At 42.5% G+C, this 12998-nt stretch overlaps 1 long non-coding RNA gene across 2 annotated transcripts; it reads left to right on the plus strand.

Moving 5' to 3' along the window:
- The first annotated feature begins 4159 nt into the window (after positions 1 to 4159).
- Positions 4160 to 10711, plus strand: LOC113258739 (uncharacterized). Of its 2 annotated transcripts, none has more exons than XR_008959335.1 (4): positions 4160 to 4883; positions 5025 to 5244; positions 7332 to 10228; positions 10335 to 10711. It is a non-coding gene; the product is annotated as an uncharacterized LOC113258739 (long non-coding RNA). The 2 variants fall into 2 exon arrangements; XR_003317344.4 differs by having other exon boundaries at positions 8592 to 10228.
- The last annotated feature ends 2287 nt before the right edge of the window (positions 10712 to 12998 follow it).

Genomic DNA, 12998 nt, shown 5'->3' on the forward strand with positions numbered 1-12998 from the left:
ACCTTCGGTGACTGATGTCTGCCAGATTCGGTTGATTTACTGATTCTGTTATTTTAGTTTTGCCTAAATCAGTTTTCCCCGGTGGCAAAGCTTTGTTAGCAGTATCTCCAAGCCCTGCTGATAGGCACAGGCCCTGAGTCCAGGCCTCAGGGCACTTTGTACATTGCACTCTTATTGCCCTTTGGGACTTTGAGATCATCAGGTGAGGAACTTTGGGCTACAGTACTGGAGGGACCATGTGGAACAGAGACAAGCCATCCCCGATGAGGACTGCTAGACTATCCATCTGGACAGCCAGCAGTCACGTGAGGAAGGCCATCCTTCATCATCCAGCGGCTGGCGCAGATACGAGAGAGTCCAACAGCGATTAGCCTGTCTGGCTTAATCTAGAAAATATGATCTAGAGAATAAATGGTTGGGGAAAGGCTGTGTATAGGTTGGGGGAACATATACAGGGTGTAAGCAGGCAATACACAGAATAGCTCTAGACCTTCCTTTCAATTTTGCTCTGAACTCAAAACTGCCCTAAAAAAAATTTTTTTTTAATCATTAAAAATTAAAATAATTTTTTTTGAACAGTTGGTTGCTTTAAGTTACCACATCTTGGTGCAGTTCATTACACAGAAAAAGCTAACCAATATATTGAGTAAAGATATTTAGATGGCCAGACCTTGCATTGGCCTATGGGCCTTAATTAATTTTTTTTTTTTTTTGCCAAGGCCTAGATACTCTCTCAGAGGCTTTGTGCTCTAAGGGGGGGAAATTATCTAATTGCACGAATTTTTGCATTAATTTTTTTCTGTTGTTAAAAAAAATTTTTTTTTCTGTTGTTTTTCACTCCTGGGATTTTTTTTTTTTTTTTAATGTTCACCTCTCTCCCATAGGTATATGTATTTCCTTGTTGTTTCTTCTATTACAGAAAACCCAGTGTATTTTACACACATGCTAATTACAGGGGTAATATGTACACAAGCAAAACTGTGGTTGGAAACTTTTAATTGGGCATACAAGTGGCCACCTAGACGTTCAAATTAAATGGTTAGCCATTCAACCACTACTTTGCAAAGGCAGGGGAAATTTCTTCTACTGCTGTTCCTGATCTCACATGGTGCCTGGAGTTCAACCTATATAACAGTCGCTGAGATAGACTGTTCCTTTAGTCACTTATGCATTCATTCATCAACACAGCTGTTGTTGTTGTTGTTGTTGTTGTTGTTGTTGTTAAGATTTTATTTTTTTTTTAAGATTGGGTTAAATTATTTGAGACTCCCCACTAAGCAGAGAGCCCGATGCAGGGCTTGATCCCAGGACCCTGAGATCATGATCTGAGCTGAAGGCAGACGCTTAACCTACTGAGCCACCCAGGTGCCCCTTTAAGATTTTATTTTTAGGTAATCGTTACGTCCAGTGCGGGGCTCAAACTCACAATCCCACAAGATCAAGAGTCTCGGGCTTCAGCGACTGAGCCAGCCCGGCGCCCCCATCAATCCAGGTCTTGATGGCCTACTGTGTGCCGGGCACTCTGCCAGGGCGTGTGGGATGCAGCAGAGAAAACAACCTACCTGGCTCTTGGCCTTGTGGAGCATGAGTTGTACACACTGAAGGCTCTGACTTTTTGACCTTTCTTGGCTAAGGTTAAGTCTAGAAAATTCTAAGCATCAACACTTTGTGGGACAAAACGAGAGCAAAAGAAGATTTTTTTTTTTTTTTAAAGATTTTATTTATTTATTTATTTGACAGAGATAGAGACAGCCAGCGAGAGAGGGAACACAAGCAGGGGGAGTGGGAGAGGAAGAAGCAGGCTCCCAGCGGAGGAGCCTGATGTGGGGCTCGATCCCATAACGCTGGGATCACGCCCTGAGCTGAAGGCAGACGCCTAACCGCTCTGCCACCCAGGTGCCCCCAAAAGAAGAATTTTTAAATGTGGTCTTGGCGATACTTTAGGATACCAAATAACTCATTTTCCTGATAGTTTTTTTTTTTTCTTCAGGCAATTACCTGGGTTTTGGGGGTTTTTTTTAAGATTTTTTTAAGTAATCTCTCCACTCAACGTGGGGCTCGAACCCACAACTTCGAGATCAAGAGTCGTACACTTGACGGACTGAGCCAGCCAGGCGCCCCTAATTTTTTGAATAAACAAAGAATATATTGTTTTGAGCACTGAAGAGGCATCAGCCCCGTGAAGTACTACGGGGTACCCTGAAGCCAAACTCACACTCAGTGCCACTGGCGACTTGTAACCGCCACCCACATACCTGCGGCCCCTTGAAAGCGAACTCAAAAGAAAGTAAGCTTTTTAAAAAAGAATTGTGATATCATTGGCCTATTACATGATATTAACTTCAGATATACAATATCATGATTCGGTATTTGTACATATTGTGAACCGATCACAATTAAGTCTAGTTAACATCTGTCACCACACACGGTTACAAATTTTTCTTTCTTGTGTCGCAGACTTCTTGAATCTACTTGGACCTACTCTTAGCAACTTTCAAATATGCACTATGGTATTATTAGCTCGAGTCACCGCATCCCCAGGACTGACTTAGTAATCTCTGGTTTGAATTACTTGATGACTATCTCCGTTCCCCCATCATCATTCCCGGAAGTGGGCAAAATGATGTCGACATTGCTTCCTTCATTCATCAAATAATTTTGGAGCGACGGCCACGTCTCAGGTGTTGTTCCAAATGCTGGGGATAGAGCAGTGAAGAAGACGAAACAAAAACTCCTGCCCTCATGGAGGTGGATTAATACAGTAAATGAGAAAAATACTTATCATTGGATCATAGTAAGTGCTGTCGAGGGGCGTCTGTGTATTATATTTGTGGTATCTGACACGTGGTATTTACTGTGTGACTGCCAAATACTCCCGATATAATCCTAATCATCTTTTCCTTACTAGCAAAGTAAATGCTGACCCCAATTCTATCTTTGTCCCTTTCAGATCGATAGGTATGTGTTGAGTTCCAACAAGCACAGGGAGGAGAGAAAAACAAAGGACAAGGACCCTGGCACTTGGGTGGCTCAGTTGGTTGAGTGTCCAACTCTTGATTTTGGCTCAGATCATGATCTCGGGGTCATAGGATCGAGTCCCGCGTTGGGCTCAGCACTCAGCACGGGGTCTGCTTGTCCCTCTCCCTCTCCTCCTCCTCCCCCCCCAAATAAATAAATTAATAAAATATTTTTTTAAAAAAAGGTGAAGAGCATGTATCCTGCCCCTAAGGAGTAGCAGGTCCACAAGTAAACACGTAATTTCAACATAACATGGTCGGTCCTTGGTAGAGGGAGCTAAAATACAGATGTTTTCTGGAAACTGCCGGGTTTTCTCTTGAGGTATAGGAAGGAGTATCCAGCAGAGACAGGGAAAGGACATTCCAGGTGGCTGGAACAGCATGAGCAAAGGCCAGCAGGCCAGCATCGGCTCCATAGCAAAGCCAGGAGTGGAGATGGGTGGGTAGTTTCCTGATATTCCCAGATCACAAAATGTGAAGGGGGTATTTTCCATAATATGTCTACCAGCTAAGATTGCAAAAGCTTTTCTATAGTAAATCCAAAGTTCAGCATGCCATAGTATTTACTTTTTCTTTAAAAAAAATTTTTTTTAATGTAATCTCTACCCCCACTGTGGGGCTCGAACTCACCACCCTGAGATCAAGAGTCACATGCTCTGACTGAGCCGGCCAGGAGCTCCTAGTATTTACTTTCATCCAACTCTCTGACAGATAAATATAATGCAGCCATAAAACCATCTTTTCTTCCCTCCTGTGGAAATCTTTTCCCTTTTCAAACATATTTTAAATAAAATTCCTCTTTACCATGGAATCCATTCTATTGATTTAAAAAAAGATCTCTCCTGAAGAAAGGAAAGCCATCTTTGATCTCACTTGACAAAAAGAACTAATCAAACAATAAAATCTATGAGGGGAAGGGAAAAAAAAAGCAGCGAGCTTCTTTGAGCCACATCAAATATATGACAGAGAAAATGCTTTATTTAAATGCTGAAAACTAACACAAAACAGCTTGAAATGTAATCACCTCTGCTCAATAAGTGAAACCACATGTTGATCTGACATGAGTTTCTAAGACACAATTAAAGGTCACTTTGTGTGCACACATCTCATTCCGCACTGAGAGGCTTGACTTGGTTGTCAGCGTGTTGGGCCACTGTGGGGCAGGTGCTCGCCAGCCCCGTCCACCGAGCTGCTCCAACCCCGGCTGAAGGTAGTAAAACTCGCAGCCCCGGAGCCTGAAATCGAACCATCCCAGGAAACAGACAAGCCCGGATTTCAGCGTCCCTGCCCTCGAGTCTTGGGAGACAAGAACTAAATGCATTTGGCAATCCTTGCTAATTCAGAACCAAGAGCCCTCCCACGGAAGTGGCTTTGCTCAAAAATGAAAACACAGCTTCCTTTCGGCTCTGCGCACCTTTACCTTCACCAGGCTCCTGGGTCCAAAGAGACAAGTTTGGATGCTCCCCTCGGGGGCAGGGGTGTTCCAGCCCCTGGGGGGGGGGGGTGCATTTGGCATTGTCTCCTTGGCAGCTAGCAGGTTTCAGTTCAGGAGTCTTTAATGGAAAGACAGGGTATTCGGAAAGTGACTTCTTTAAAACAAGCTCCCCGCAGGCCCGTCTTCTCTTTCCATATCCCTTTAAGAAAGGATGTGCCCGAGGAAGACTTCAAAGTCGCTCTTTCAAAAGGGAAATCACATCTAGAAAGCTTTTCTCAGAATGAGAAACAAATTATTTGATTTGAAAGGGGAGTAAATCTTCAGAGCAAGGAGGGAGGATCAAAGAATAAGTTCGTGTGAACCGAAGAAGTGACCCTTTCCAGTGGAACGTGACTTTACTCTTTCCGAGCACCCAACGCATTTTGGAGACAGTGAGTTTGCTAGAGAATCAAAATAAAGAAGCTACTCTGCGTTCCAGAAAATCACGTGATTCTCTCTCTCTCTCTCTCTCCCTTCCCCCCCAACTTCTCCCTCCCTCCCTATCTCTTTCTCTCCTCCCTCCCTCCTGCCAGGCTGTGCACCCCAACCTTTACACCGTCATCGCAGCCCCTGCAGCGTGTTGCGAGGTGCAAGTCCTTGCACACCTGGGTGAAATTCGTGGGTGGCGGAGACAAAACGGCAGAGAACCAAGCGACCGGAGACAGAGCCGCAGAGTCGCCCTGGTCCCGCCCACCGCCCTCTCTGCACTCCCGCTCAGCCCCCTCCCTGCTTCCTGTCCTCTGGACCCGGCAGGTGAGCCCACGCCACCGCGGATGCTTAGGGAATCTTGGAGTGTTTTCTTTGTATTTTTCATTCTTCAAGCTATACCTGAATACATTCTTCTTGTAAAAAAAAGTAAAATCTTAAAGCCAAACAACCCGCTCCCCCCCCCCCACCAAAAAAAAACCCCTCATTTCTGTTAAGGGGTGAAATCATCTGAGAAGTGTATTTTTCTTTCTTAAGTTTTAGCTCCCTGGTTTCCACCCCACACCAAGTGGGATTCTCAGTATACCTTCCAGCGATATAAATGTGGCTATTATCTACCAATATAAATGGAAGAAGGAATTTAGCAAACTGAAAAGCAGAAAATTTTGACATAAATCAAAAACAACCAAAAACAACTCTATCAAATCCTTGTTCTTTGCAAAGTCCAATAAAATTAAGACAAATCTTTGGCTAGAATGGGTGAGAAAAACAGAGGGTACCCACAAACAAGTGCAGAAACTAATGTAATTACATGTAGAGAGCAGACTTTTTACATTTGTAGACACTATTATGTACCATTTGGCTTGAAAATCTACCTTTGTCTGGGGGAAAAAATGAACTACCCAAATTAGCCCAGTCAGGCGTTCCGTTTACACCTGAAATTAGTACTTGTCCTTACCTGGTTGTTTGATATACTGTATGTTGAAGGCTCACTGTGGGAGATGGGGGAGGGGGCAGGGGAAACACTTGTTACTTTTCTCATGGAATACTAAGGATATTCTGAGGAGACAAGATGGGTCCAAGAGTTTCGAATTTCATATGTAAAAATAACATCAAGCTTTTAGAAGTTCCTGTAGTGGGTAAGTCATGATATTGGTGAGATAAATTTTCCGAAGAATCACTGATTTTTAATGTATTTCTAGACACATATTAAGTAATCCAGTTCCAGGCTGAAGCACTATTGGCAGTTTCTTAACAGATAACCTGAAAACGAGCACAAAAACAATGGCCAGCCTTTATTTATTATACGTATTGTATCTGGTTCTCACAATGACGCTTAGGGCTGGATATCGTCATTACACCCATTTCATAGATGGTGAAACTGAGGTGTGGAGGGTTGCCCAAGGTCACACAGCTGTGAGTGGCTGAATGGGGATCCCGGTTAAGGAAGGCTATGACTGTTGAGGGTACAAAAGCCCGTGTATTATACCATAGAGGGATCCAGAGCTTTCTTCCCTAACCCTGTTTTAACTGGGGACCTTGCAATCTCACCCTGGGTGCTGTACCTGTCTGACACAGATGGCCCTTAGCAGGAGTGGGTGTTTAAGGTAGGAAAAACATCCAATGCCCTCGGGAAACATGACTAAAGGATTTTAGGAAACTGAGGGAGTGTCAGCTAAGGGAGGCTTACCTAACCGGAAGTTTAGGGAATAAGAATAGAAAGCCCTTACTTCGCCCGGACCTGGCACTTCAGAAACATCCCTACGAGTCATCATGTCCATTATGGTTATGATTACTCTATCTCTCCCTCCTCTTAATTCAAAGAAAATTCCTTTTCCTCTTTCTCTTCCTTTTCTCTTCCCCCAACCAAAAAAAATGACCTTCTAAACGTTAATCAACTCAGAAGACCTGATTGGCTGTGAATGTTACATTTGCATTCCAAAAGAGAGGAATTCTCCGGGCCCCAGCTATTCGGGGGAGGTGTGGAGCAATGTTCCTGAGGCTCTGGGTCCTTCTGCACTCATCCCCTCCCCGTCGCTCTTCACTCTCCCACCTCATGAAGCTGTTTGCACTCTCTCACCCCTGTCGTCCTATCCCTATCCAGAGACACCAGGCAGAAGAAGTCTGTGGGGTCCTGGGCCCAGGATCACTGAGGTCTACTTCAGTGAATATCCTGGAAGGGCAGGATTATAGTTCTCCAAGCCTTCTGTGTGGTTGTGAACCCCTCCAAGGCTGGAATCCAGGCCTTTTTCTTTTGTGTAAAGACATTCATTGAATACCTATTCCTCCATGAGAAATTTTTCAATATCCTAGTAACAGAAAACAGAAAAGACCCTGAGAATGTCAGTTGAGGTTTAATTTATGGGGTGATTAAATTAACTATTTCTTTTCTCTCTCTCTCTCTCTCCTGAAAGGTCCTAGGTGTGTGTATTAACCTGGTTCAGAACCAACTGCCATTAGCTACAGGGAGCCTCTCTCTGTCTTTGAACAACTCCTAATTGCTTTCTGTTAAAGGGCGTGTACGTCCCCTTTGATGTGATAAGAAAAACACGAACCATTTTCCTTTCTTGAAACTCTGACTCCAGTGCCTTTTTAAATAAACTTTTCTGTGAGCAGGAAAAATAAGAATAATTCACCTCCTTTTATTTCAGAAGTTCTGTTGAGTTTGAGAGCCAGACATGTTATAATAACTCAGAAAAAGTTGTCTCTTTATTTTGTTGTGTTTAGTTAATTTGGTGCTTTCAGCTCCTTCAGAAATCCTTCTACGGGTGGCAAGTTGCTTCCAGCTGACCTTTCCAAATCCTTTATAATAATGTGAGCCTTGTTGTAAATGTGAAATCAAGAAGCAGCAATACATTAGCGGACTGCCTGTGTTTTATAGTTTCCCCTTCTCAGGCTTGTTATTTTCAGCGGACACACATTGAGCAACTTGTTTCTGAATTAAAGTATTGCTCAATCTGCTTGCTTTCTTAAGAATTACATTAAACCACGAAACTAGGTACGGATGGGATCCTGGTTTTGAACAAGGCAGTAGTGAACTTTTGAAGTGTAGTCTGCCAAGATGAGTCAAGATGATTGATTTATTAATTAGTAAAAGCCATCCTCTGAAATTACCTAGCATTAATCACAATTCATGAAAAATATATTCAATTAGTTTGAAGATAGAGCTTTGACAAACTATCCCTTCTTCGGAGACCACAGTCAATTTTATTAACTCTTGCTGGCTAAATCATTCATGTTCAGCCTGAAAAGATGAGTGGTTGAGGGAATTCCCAAAAGTACAACAGGCCCGTTCTGGCAAAGCAGAGAGCAGGCAAGACAGAGACAGGGAGGCTGGGTGAAGCAGGAAACAGGATTCTGACAATTCTGGATATTCCAGTATCTGCTGCCACTTGCACTAAAAGAATCGACTTGAATTGGATTTTTCTGAGTCAAAGGCTGGCGAAAATACACAAACCCAAATAGGCAGGAAACTCCAGCTGCCAGAACCTGACCTTTTAGGGGGGCTAATGCCTGTCCAGGGCCAAAATTAGCTGATCCACTGGTGAAAAGGTGGACTGACTCGTCACGGGGAGTCCTGGATGACCTCTTCTGTGTGATCCAAATCCTAGGCTTGCAGAATCATACACATTATATAGCTTAAGATCGTGTCTCCCAATGCACCCATTTTACAGATGAGGAAAACAAAAGTCCGTGGGGGATCAGTGCGAAATGAAATTCAGGACCAGGATCTGAAGACCCTAAGGCAGGTGAAATAGCTTTCCTCAGCCTAAATTTCCCTTTGTGCAACTAAAGAGCTGGGATAAACAAAATCGTATCATTTCCAGTTCTCAAGTACTGTGGTTTTATTATTATTTTTTTAAGATTTTATTTATTCATTTGACACAGAGAAAGAGAGAGTACAAGCAGGGTGATGGCAGGCAGAGGCAGAGGGAGAAGCAGGCAGAGGGAGAGGGAGAAGCAGGCTCCCTCCTCAGGGAGCCTGATGTGGGGCTCAATCCCAGGCCTCTGGGATCATGACCTGAGCTGACGGCAGATGCTTCACTGGCTGAGCCACCCAGGCGCCCAAGTGCTCTGGTTTTAGTATTTTGATTTCGGGTCAGCTTTCTCAATAACTTCCTCGAGCCCGGGTATTTATATGTGTATGAACATATATAAATATACATTATATATACATGAAAAAAATGACAGTTCAATGAAAAGTTCTACAGGAACCAAGTTGAAATGATTTGCATATGACAGAATTGTTAAAATGTATTTCTAATGTATCCACTTCCTATTACTCCACGTGGGGTTTCTGACCTACTGACTATATAAGAAGAAAAGGGAAGCCAGATGTTTCTGGAGAGTTTTAATTCTCCATTTTTGAGATAAAATGAAAACAATTAGAGAAATAGGGGAAAATAGTGAGTCTTTTAAAAACCCACCTCAGGACACCTGGGTGGCTCAGTGGGTTAAGCATCTGCCTTCAGGTCAGGTCATGATCCCAGGGTCCTCGGATCAAGTCCCGCGTGGGGCTCCTTGCTCAGTGGGGAGCCTGCTTCTCCCTCTGCCTGCCTCTCCCCTGCTTGTGTACTTGCTCTCTCTCTCTCTCTCTGGCAAATAAATAAATAAAATCTTTAAAAATAAAAAAATTAAAACCCACCTCATTCCTATAGTGCAAAGATGGAAACATCTAGCTTTTTATTAGAAGAGAAAATGCTGCGGTGGGGGCCAACCCGGGTAGCCAAACAGTGAATTTTAGTGAATTCATCTCCTAAAGATAGTTCACTGCCAGGGGAGTGTGGTTCCCGAGTAAACTTGTGAGCCCAGAGATTAATCAGACATGTAGTCAGGAGTAGTTCAGGGAGGTTTTTAAAAAGAGGCAGAAAATGTCCATAGATAATGTTATTGGAAGAACTCTTTCCCTTCTTGACATGCTAGACATTTTATAAAGTACAAAACCCTCTTGAGTATTAATGGGCTCTCAAGTACTCGGGATTATTTAGAGACGGGAAGAGAGAGAGGGAGCAGGCTGTCACAGACTGGGAAAATGGTGTGTGCACAAGCACCACGAAACAAAGGAAGCTTCTATATTTAGAAGCACGAGTCCTTTGGGAAGACGACCCTTGGAAACGAATTGACTGCTTTCCTTAATTTTGGCACTCTGAGCTCTGGATCTCTCTGGATCGCCTGGAGCGGTCTTCAGTTCTGCACCTGAGGAAGTTAAGCCGGCGGTGGAAAGTTCCCTGGGCCCAGCTTGCTCACCAACCGCCCGAACCTCCCTCACCCGCATCGGAAAGGAAAGTGTGTTTGCTGCCCTGTGAACCAAGTATGCAGCGAGGAATGCTACCTTTTATTTATTTTTTTTTTTTAAAGATTTATTTATTTATTTATTTATTTATTTATTTATTTATTTATTTATATTTATTCGACAGAGATAGAGACAGCCAGCGAGAGAGGGAACACAGGCAGGGGGAGTGGGAGAGGAAGAAGCAGGCTCCCAGCGGAGGAGCCTGACGTGGGGCTCGATCCCATAATGCCGGGATCACGCCCTGAGCCGAAGGCAGACGCCCAGCCGCTGTGCCACCCAGGCGCCCCGAGGAATGCTACCTTTTAGGATGAATTCACAGAGCAACTGAACTGAGCTGAACTTTTTTTTTTTTTCTTTCGTTCTGAAGGCCTCTGGGGAAGTTGATAAAGTTATGATTTATCGTTTTGCAAGGGACATTCCAAAACAGCAGTTTGTTTAATTTTAATTTTTTTTTTTTTTTTAAAGACAAGTAAAGGTCACAGAGACCAACTCAACTTTTAATCTCATTTCAGGAGGGTTGTTTTGAAAAGAGGGGTATTTAGGGGCTCCTGGCTGGCTCCCTCGGTAGCGCCTGTGACTCTTGATTTTGGGGGTGCTGAGTTCAAGCCCCACCTTGGGCACAGAGGTTATTAAAAAAAAAAAGGATATTTAAAGAAATTGGGAGCCTTTTATTTGTCAAGAATAGTTTCAAAAAATAACTGAAACTATATAATAATATCTCAATACATTCTGAGTGTTAAAAAAATCACTATGTAGTAAAAGGTTTATGGAAAAAATGGATTTCAGAAGGGACATCCAAAATAATCAGTGGGCATCGTCATCAAACATAATTAAAGGCCGGTTAAGGAAACAGGGTGATAAGTTTTAGAAACATCAGAATCCTAAAACCAAATTCTCAGTTCTGGTCCACAGCTTCCTATATGCCTGAGCTCGTTTTTTTTTTTTTTTTTTTTTTTAATTGAATTTTTAGCAACCAGCTGAGGCCTCTGCTTCCTTCAAGTATGGGACAATCCTAGTTACTTCCTCCTACTCCTTCCCTCCTGTGGGCCCAGAGGGCAAAAAATTTCCCCCTTTTAAACGCTGATACCGTGTGAGAGCCACTGCTTTTTCCCCAAGCTGGGGGTAGGCCTTTTCTCAATTTTCGTATGTATCAGTTCCCCCTATCCCCCACGGCTGCAAAAGCAAGTCTTCGTTCCTAACCATGGCTTTGCAAACCTTCGCTTGGTTAGAAAGGTCTACCTTCTGCAAAACAGAAATGGCATTTTAAGAATTTTAGTTGGTAGATAAACACATCTAAAGGTTGTGATAGCTCTTGAGATCCTCATTCCCAACTTCATCTTTAATTGAGAGGTCCAATCTTAACTAGAACTTAAATGAAAACTCGAAATAAAAAATTAAAAAAAAGAAGAAAGTTCCAGAAGTACGGTAAACCTGAAATGCTCTTAAAAAAAAAATTAAAAGGTTTAAGGATCCGTGTCCAAATTACCCTATAAACAATCCTTTAAAAGTAAAACAAACAAAACACCACATTCAGAGATTCATTACAGGGGACCTACTGAGGACTATATAAGGTTGGCGTGCGTGATCACGACAACAAAAGTGAATTTGCCTCAGTTTGAGATCTCAGAGTTAAAGGAACAAACGGAAAAAAAAAATCTATGTGAAAAGTGTTTAAACATCGGCTGCTCTGAAAAGAGGTATAAAAATAAAACCGAAGAGATAGAAGAACTGTTTTCTGTGTGCAGTGGGAAAGTTTACCCAAATGACAAGCTGTCATGTGGGACGTCCCAACAGCATTCTAAAAAGTCTATTTCCTTAGATCAAAAAGGACAGACAGAAGCCCAACACTTATATCTGTGCTGGCTGGTCATGCTCCCTTTCCCTAGAGTAATTATATGCTCCATCCATGAAGCAATGCGGCTAATACCTTAACGCTCTGAGTACAAAGACGAGTGGGGTCATATGACACTGCTAAATTTAGAAAAGGGCTCTGTTTTCTGTTTTGCTCAACGCTTACAATTTTCTGCTCTGAAGGAAGAGGAGTTTCAAATGCACATTGATCTTTCTCATATCGTGAATGAACCAAACGAGCACCTGTGTTCAACTGCCAAAATACAGTTTTTTAAAAAGGGAAAGAGAAGCCTGTGTACTCTTAATTCAACATAGGAGGGATAATTTTTTCCCCCTGCTTTCTTCAAAAGAACATAACCAGAAAGGTACAGTAATAGTATTTACAAAAGGTTATAAGTGCAAAGGCGTGTATTTAACTAAACAAAACAACAGAGTGGAATGGTGATAATATTCCAAGGCAATTCAGATGAAAATCTTCCCCCAAAAAACACACAAAAAACTGGTAAATCTTGGGAAAAACTAGCTCGTGGAACTAAGCAAAGTGACTGTAAAAAAATTAACTGTAAGTGGGAAAATAATTTATTAGTTACAGAAATGTGTGTGATTCCTTTTTCAGAAAATGTCTGGAAATACTAGACTTCAAAATGGACAGTTTTTCTTTTAAATTAAATGTCAAAAACCTCCATGTAGTACAATAAAGCCCAATTTCTTTGAAAGGATGCTTGTCGTCTATGAATATTCTCTCTGTGGGTGTAATCCAAATATTCTCCTGGAGTTGAAAATTGGACTGATGACATTTGTGGACTGTATCACGTTTGGTGTGAGAATTAGGTTCAGGCTCCCATATGCACAGAATTCATGCATTTATTTATTCGATATTTATTAGGCCCCGCCTCCTAAAAATGGTGACGACCAATTTACATATCCAAGATAGAGA

Source organism: Ursus arctos, unplaced genomic scaffold (genome assembly GCF_023065955.2).
Source record: "Ursus arctos isolate Adak ecotype North America unplaced genomic scaffold, UrsArc2.0 scaffold_16, whole genome shotgun sequence".
NCBI lineage: Eukaryota > Metazoa > Chordata > Mammalia > Carnivora > Ursidae > Ursus > Ursus arctos.